Raw genomic sequence first — 9,630 nt, forward strand, 5'->3', positions numbered from 1 at the left:
ATAGTTAAAACCATTAGAATAATTATCTATTTCAAATTGTTATGATATTTTGTTTGGTCATAAAATATTTATTTCTTATCTTACAAGCTTATCTGCAATAAACTAATCCAAATTTATTAACACTCAAAAAATTAATAAGCAAAAGATTTAAAAGAATAAATCTATCTATCAAACAAGTTCAAATAGTTATGACTATTTGAACAATTATTTATTTAAAATCGTTATGACATTTTTGTTCTAATATAAAAGAATTATTTCAATTTCTAAAAGCTTATCCAAAATAAAAATAATATTAATTTCTTAATATTTTGAAAATTAGTAAACAAGAGTTTAAAAAATAAATTTGTTTACCAAACAAATTCAAATAGTTATAACTATTTGAACAATTGTCTATGTAAAATCATTACGACCTTTTATTCTACCATAAAATAATTGTTTCAGTTCATACAGGCTTATTTGAAATAAAATAATACTAGTTTATTAATATTTCAAAAATTAATAAGTGATTTAAAAAATGAATCTATTTATCGAATCAGTTCAAATAATTATGGCCATTTAAATACTTATCTACTTCAAATTGTTTTTACCTTTTGTTTGGTCATATAACAATTTTTTTTTATCATACAAGCTTATTCAGACTAAAATAATACTAATTTATTAATCTTTCATAAGGTAATAAGTAAGAGATTTAGAAAAATAAATCTGTTTAGTGAATCAGTTCAAATAGTTATGACTATTTGAAGAATTGTATACTTCGAATCAATTATTTACAAATTAAACATTTTGTTCTATTATAAAATAATTATTTATGTTCATACAAGCATATTCAAAATAAAAATAATACAAATCTAATAATATGTTGAAAATTAATAACTAAGAGATTTAAAAATTAAATTTGTTTGTCGAACCAGTTCAAATTGTTAAGACTATATGAACAATTACCTATTTTAAATTGTTACTACCTTTTGTTTTGTCATAAAACAAATTTTCAATTCATACTAGCTTATTTGAAATAAAATAAAATGAATTTATTAATATTTCAAAAATTAATAAGTAACAGATTTAAAAAATAATTTTGTTTATCTAACTAGTTCTAATAATTATGACTATTTGAATAATTATCTATTTCAAATTGTTATGACCTTTTGTTTTGTCATAAAATAAATGTTTTTATTCATATAAGTTTGCTGAAAATAAAATAATCAAATTATTAATATTTCAAAAATTAATAAGAGATTTAAAAAATTAAACTGTTTTTAATTTTGTTTTGTCATAAAAAATTATTTCAATTCATATACGCTTATTCAAAATAAAATAATATTAAGTTATTAATATTTCGAAAGTTAGTAATTAAAATATTTAAAAAATAAAATTGTTTACCTAATAAGTCTAAATAATTATGACTATTTGAATAATTATCTATTTGGAATCGCTGTAACCTTTTGTTTTGTCATAAAAAGATTTCATCTATTCATACAAGCTTATTTCGAATAAAATAATACAAATTTATTAATATTAAGACAATTAATAAGTAAAAGATTTAAAAAATATATCTATTCACCAAACAAGTTCAAATCATTATGACTATTTGAACAACAAATTGTTATGACTTTTTCTTTGGTTATAAAATAATTGTTTTTGTTCATACAAGCTTATTTGGATTAAAATAATATTAATTTATTAATATTTCAACAATTAATAAGTAAAAGATTTAAAAAATACATATGTTTACTGAACAAATTCAAATAGTCATGACTATTTGAATAATTATCTATTTCAAATCATTGTGACCTTTTGTTTTGTAATAAGACAATTGTTTCAATTAATATAAGCTTATTTGAGGTAAAATAATACTAATTTATTAATATTCCAAAAAATAGTGAGTAAGAGAACTAAAACAACAAATCTGTTTACCGAACAAGTTTAAATTGTTATGTCTATCTAAACAATTATCTATTTCAAATCATTATGACCTTTTATTTTATCATAAAACAATTGGTTCTATTCATCCAAGCTAATTTCAAATAAAATAATATAAAATTATTAATATTCCAAAAATTAATAAGCAAAAATTTGAAAAATAAATTTGTTTTCTGAACACGTTCAAATAGTTATGACTATTTAAATAATTATTTATTTCAAATAGGTATGACAATTATTTTGTTATAAACCAATTGTTTTTGTTCATACAAGCTTATTTGAAATAAAATAATATTAATTTATTAAAATTTCAAAAATTAATAAGTAAAAGATTTAAAAAATAAATATATTGTAGAGCGAGTTCAAATAGTTTTGACTATTCAATAATTATTTATTTCAAATCGTTATGATCTTTTGTTTTGTGATAAAACAATTATTTCTATTCATAAAGTTTTTTTGGAATAAAATAATACTAATTTATTAATATTCTAAAATTTAATATGTTAGAGATTTAAAAAATAAATTTGTTTACCGAACAAGTTCAAAAAGTCATGTCCATTTGAACTATTATCTATTTTAGATCGTTATGACATTTTGTTTTATCATAAAATAATACCAATTATTCAAAAAAATTGGCATTCATACAAAATTATTTAGAATAAAATAATACCAATTTATTACTATTTTGAAAATTAATAAGGATTTAAAAATAAATGTGTTTGCCGAACAAGTTCAAATAGTTAAGCCTATGAGAATAGTTATTCATTTCAAATTGTTCTAACCTTTTGTTTAGTCATAAAATAATTGTTTCAGTTCATAAATGCTTATTCAAAATAAAATAGTACTAATTTATTATGATTCAAAAAATTAATAAGCAAGAAATTAAAAAAAATCCGTTTATCAAACAAGTTCAAATAGTTATGACTATTTGAACAATTATCTATTTAAAATTGTTGTGACCATTATTTTTATCATAAAAAAATTGTTTCCATACATAAAAACTTATTTGAAATAAAATAATATTACTTATTAATATTTCAAAATTTGATAAGTTAGAGATTTAAAAAATAAATCAGTTTATCAAATCAGTTCAAATAATTATGGCTATTTGAACAATTATCTATTCCAAATCATTGTGAACTTTTGTTTTGTCATAAAATAAGTGTTTTTCATCATACAACCATATTCATTATAAAATAATACTAATTTACTAATATTTCAAAAATTAATAAGTAGGAGATGTAAAAAATAAATATGTTTACTAAACTAGTTCAAATAATTATGACTATTTGAACAATTATATATTTCAAATTGTTATAACCTTTTGTTATATCATAAAACAATTATTGCTATTCATACAAGTATATTTGGAATAAAAGAATACTAATGTAATAATATTCTGAAAATTAATAACTAAGAGATTTGAAAAATAAATTTATTTGCCGAACTAGTTCAAATAGTTAAGGCTGTATGAACAATTCTTTATTTCAAATCATTATGACCTTTTGTTTTGTCTTAAAATAATTCCTTCAATTCTTAGTAACTTAGAGATAAATAAAACAAATTTATTAATCTTTCAAAAATTAATAAAAGATTTAAAAAATAATTTTGTTTGTTGAACCAGTTTACATAATTATGACTATTTGAACAATTATCTATTTCAAATTATTATTATCTTTTTGATTTGTCATAAAACAATTACTTTTGTTCATATAAGTTTAATTGGAATAAAATAATATTAATTTATTAATATTTTGAAAATTAAAAGTAAGAGATTTAAAAAATAAATCTATTTACTAAACCAGTTTAATTAGTTATAACTATTTGCATAATTATTTATTTCAAATCAAGATGACCATATGTTTTGTCATAAAAGCATTGTTTCTATTCCTCTAGTCTTATTCAGAATAAAGTAAGGCTAATTTATTAATATTCAAAAAATTAATAAGTAACGGATTAAAAAAATGAATTGGTTAGCCTGATGCGTGCAAATAGTTATGATTGTTTAAACAATTATCTATTTCGAATCATTATGACCTTTTATTTTATCACAAAACAATTTTTGCTATTTGTACAAGCTTATCCGAAATAACATAATTCTAATTTATTAATATTTCAAAAATTAATAAGGGATTTAAAAAATGCATCTATTTACCAAACAAGTTCAAATAGTTATGACTATTTGAACAATTATCTCTTTCAAATCACCATAACCTTTCATTTTATCATAAAATAATTTTTTCTATTCATACAAGCTTATTTCAAATAAAATTATACAAATTTATTAATATTCAGATAATTAATAAGTAAAAGATTTAAAAAATAATTTGATTTACCAAAGAAGTTTAAATTGTTATGACTATTTGAACAAATATTTATTTCAAATCATTATGACTTTTTGTTTGGTCATAAAACAATTGTTTTTCTCCATACAAGCTTATTTGGATTAAAATAATATTAATTTATTAATAGTTTGACAATTAATAAGTAAAAGATTTAAAAAAAATATGTTTACCGAACAAGTTCAAATAGTCATAACTATTTAAGTAATTATCTATTTAAAATCGTTATGTCCTTTTGTTTCATCATAAAACAATTGTATTAGTTCATATAGGCTTATTTGAAATAAAATAATACTATTTTATTAATATTTTAAAGACTCATGAGTAAAAGTTTTAAAAAATGAAACTATTTGCCGAACAAGTTCAAATAGTTATGATCATTTGAACAATTATCTATTTAAAATCATTATGACCTTTTGTTTTATCATAAAACAATTGTTTCTATTCATACAAGCATATTTTGAATAAAATAATATAAATTTATTAATATTCCAAAAATTAATGAGTAAAAATTTAAAAAATAAATAAGTTTTTGAACACATTCAAATAGTTATGACTATTTGAACAATTATCTATTTTCAAATAGTTATAACATTTTGTTTTATCATAAACCTATTGTTTCTGTTCATACAAGCATATTTGAAATAAAATAATACTAGTTTATTAATATTTTAAAAATTGATAAGTAAAAGATTTAAAAAATAAATCTATTTACTGAACAAGTTTAAATAATTATGATTGTTTGAACAATTATTTATTTAAAATAGCTATGACCTTTTATTCTATCATAAAACAATTTTTTCTTTTCATAAAAGTTTATTTGAAACAAAATAATACTAATTTATTAATATTGTGAAAATTAATAGGTATGAGATTTAAAAAATAAATCTATTTACTGAATAAGATCAAATAGTTATGACTATTTGAACAATTATTTATTTCAAATTGTTATAACTTTTTGTTTGATAATAAAACAATTGTTTCTATTCATATGACCTTATTCGAAATAAAATAATACTAATTTAGTAATATTTTAAAAATTAATAACTAAGAGATTTAAAAAATAAATTTGTTTTGGCAAACCACTTCAAACAATTAAGACTATATGAACAATTATTTATTTCAAATTGTTATGACATTTTGTTTTGTCATAAAACAATTATTTTAGCTCATAGAAGCTTATTTAGAATAGAATAAAACTAATTACTATTTCAAAAAATTATAGGTAAGAGATTTAGAAAACAATTCTATTTACCAAATTAGTTCAAATGATTATAACTATTTGAACAATTATCAATTTCAAATCATTATTACTTTTAATTTTGTCATAAAACAATTGTTTTTGTTAATATAAGTTTGATTGAAATGAAATAATACTAATTTATTAGTATTTAGAAAATTAATCAGTAAGAGATTTAAAAAGTAAATCCATTTACCAAACTATTTCAAATAGTTTTGACTATTTAAATAATTATCTACTTCAAATCATTATAACCTTTTATTTTGTCATCAAACAATTGGTTTTGTTCATACTATTTTATTTGAAATAAAATAATACTAATTTAATAATATTTCAAAATTTAATAACCAAGAAAATTCAAAAATAAATTTAATTATCGAAAAAATTCAAATAGTTAAGACTATACGAACGGTTATCTATTTCAAATTATTATGACCTTTTGTTTTATCGTAAAACAATTACTTTGTTTGTACAAGCTTATGTGGATTAAAATAATACTAACTGAATAATAGTTCAAAAATTAATAAGAGATTTAAGAAATAAATTTGTTTACTGAATCAGTTCAAATGGTTACGACTATTAGAATAATTATCTATTTCAAATTATTTTGACCTTTTGTTTAGTCATAAAAAAATTGTTTTAGTTTATACTAGCTTATTTAGAATAAATTAATACTAATTTATTAACATTTGAAAAATTAATAAAAAGGAGATTTAAAAAAATAAATTTGTTTACCAAACAAGTTGAACACTTGTCTATTAAAAATCGTTATAACCTTTTGATTTGTCATAAAACAATTATTTCAAATAATACAAATTTAATAATATTAAGACAATTAATAAGTAAATGATTTAAAAAATAAATATGATTACCGAACAAGTCCAAATCATTATGACTATTTAAGCAATTATTTATTTCAACTTGTTATGACTTTTTGTTTTGTCATAAAACAATTTTTTTTGATCATGTAAACTTATTTGGATTAAAATAATTTTAATTTATTAATATTTTGACAATTAATAAGTAAAATATTTAAAAAATAAATATATTTGCCAAACAAGTTTAAATAGTCATGACTACTTGAATAATTATCTATTTCAAATCATTATGACATTTTCTTTTGTAATAAAACAATTGTTTCAGTACATATAAGCTTATTTGGTCAAAAATAATACTAATATAATAATATTTCAAAAATTAAGTGATTTAAAAAATAAATATGTTTGCCAAACCAGTTCAAATAGTTAAAACTATTAGAATAATTATATATTTTAAATCATTCTGACCTTTTGTTTAGTCAAAAAATATTTGTTGCATATCTAACAATCTTATTTGGAATTAAATAATCCAAATTTATTAACATTCAAAAAATTAATAAGGAAAAAATTTGAAAAAATAAATCCATTTATCGAACAAGTTCAAATAGTGATGTCTATTTGAACAATTATTTATTTAAAATTATTATGATCTTTTGTTTTGATATAAAACAATTGTTTCAATTCATAAAAGCTTATCCAAAATAAAATAATACTAATTTCTTAATGTTTTGAAAATTAATAAGCCAAAGTTTAAAAAAATAAATTTGTTTACCAAACAAATTCAAATAGTTATGACTGTTTTGAACAATTGTCTATTTAAATCATTATGATCTTTTGTTTTATCATAAAATAATTGTTTCAGTTCATACAAGCTTATTCAAAATAAAATAATACTAATTTATTAATATTCCAATAATTAATAAATAAGTGATTTAAAAATTGAATCTGTTTATCGAAGCAGTTCAAATTATTATGGCCATTTCCACAATTATCTATTTCAAATCGTTATTACCTTTTGTTTGATCATATAATGATTGCTTTCTATTATGCAAGTTTATTCAAAATAAAATAATAGTAATTTAGTAATCCTTCAAAAATTAGTAAGAGATTTAAAAAATAAAATCTGTTTATCGAACTAGTTTAAATAATTATGACTATTTGAACAATTGTGCACTTCAAATCATTATAACCTTTTGTTCTATCATAAAATAATTATTTCTATTCATACAAGCTTATTCGAAATAAAATAATACTAATATAAAAATATTTTGAAAATAAATAACTATGAGACTTAAAAAATAAATTTGTTTGCCAAACTAGTTCAAATATTTAAGACTACATGAACTGTTATCTATTTAAAATTATTTTTGCTTTGTCATAAAACAATTTTTTCAATTCATATTAGCTTATTCAAAATAAAATAAAATGAATTTATTCATATTAATAAATTAATAAATAAGAGATTTAAAAAATAATTCTGTTTACCTAACCAATTCAAATAATTATGACTATTTGAACAATTATCTATTTAAATTGCTATAGCCTTTTGTTTTGTCATAAAACAAATGTTTTTGTTAACATATGTTTGTTTGGAATAAAATAATACCAATCTATTAATATTTCAAAAATTAATAAAAAACTTTAAAAATAATTTTGTTTATCAAACCAGTTTAAATAGTTATGACTGTTTGAGCAATTATTTATTTCAAATTGTTATAACTTTTTGTTCTATTATAAAATAATAGTTTCTATTCATACAAGCTTATTTGGATTAAAATGATACTAATTTATTAATATTTCAATAATTGATAAGTAAAAAAATCAAAAAATAAATATGATTACCAAACTAGATCAAATAGTCATGACTATTTGAATAATTATCTATTTCAAATCATTATGACCTTTTGTTTTGTCATAAAAATATCATTTTGGTTAATGAACAAGTTTAAATAATTATGACTATTTAAACAGTTATCCATTTGAAATTGCTATAACCTTTTGTTTTGTCATAAAATGATCTTTTCTATTCATGCAAGCTTATTTTGAATAAAATAATATAAATTTATTAATATTAAGACAATTAATAAGTACAAATTTAAAAAATAAATCTATTTACTAAACAAGTTCAAATCTTTATGACTATTTGAGCATTTATTTATTTCAAATTGTTATGACCTTTTGTTTTGTCATAAAACAATTGTTTCTATTTATACAAGCTTATTCAGATTAAAATAATATTAATTTATTAATATTTTGACAAATATTAAATAAAAGATTTAAAAAATAATATGTTTATTGAACAAGTTTAAATAGTTAAAAGTATTTGAATAATTATCTATTTCAAATCATTGTGACCTTTTGTTTTGTAATAAAACAATTGATTCAATTCATACAAGCTTATTTGAAATAAAATAATACTAATTTATTATTATTTTGAAAATTAATGAGTAAGAGAATTAAAAGATTAATCAGTTTCCTGAATATATTCAAATAATTCTAACTATGTAAATAATTATTTATTTCAAAACATTATGACCTTATGTTTTGCCATTAAACAATTGGTTCTATTCATGCAAGCTTATTTTGAATAAAATAATATAAATTTATTAATATTTCAAAAATTAATAAGTAAAAATTTTAAAAATAAATATGTTTTCTGAACACGTTTTAATAGTTATGAGTATTTAAACAATTATTTATTTCAAATTGTTATGACCTTTTTTGTTTTGTCATAAACTAATTGTTTCCGTTCATAAAAGTTTATTTAGAATAAAATAATACTAATTTATTAAAATTCCAAAAATTAATAAGTATAAGATTTAAGAAATAAATCTGTTTACCGAGCAAGTTCAAATAGTTATGATGCTTTGAACAATTATTTATTTCAAATCATTATGATATTTTGTTTTGTTATAAAACAATTGTTTCTATCCACACAATTTTATTCAAAAGAAAACAATACTAATTTATTAATATTCTAAAAATTAATAAATTGAAGATTTTAAAAAATAAATCTATTTATCGAACAAGTTCAAATAGTCATGTCTATTTGAATTATTATCTATTTCAACTCACTATGACATTTTATTTTATCATAAAATGATTGTTTCTATTCATACAAAATTACTCATAATAAAATAATACTAATTTATTAATATTGCAAAAATTAATAAGAGATTTAAAAGTTAAATCTGTTTATCAAACCAGTTCAAATAGTTTTGACTATTTAAACAATTATCAATCTCAAATTGTTATGATCTTTGTTTTGTTATAAGACAACTGCTTCTATTCATACAAGTTTATTTGGTTA

This window comes from Durio zibethinus, chromosome 24 (genome assembly GCF_047325235.1).
Source record: "Durio zibethinus cultivar Kanyao isolate XHJ-2024 chromosome 24, ASM4732523v1, whole genome shotgun sequence".
NCBI lineage: Eukaryota > Viridiplantae > Streptophyta > Magnoliopsida > Malvales > Malvaceae > Durio > Durio zibethinus.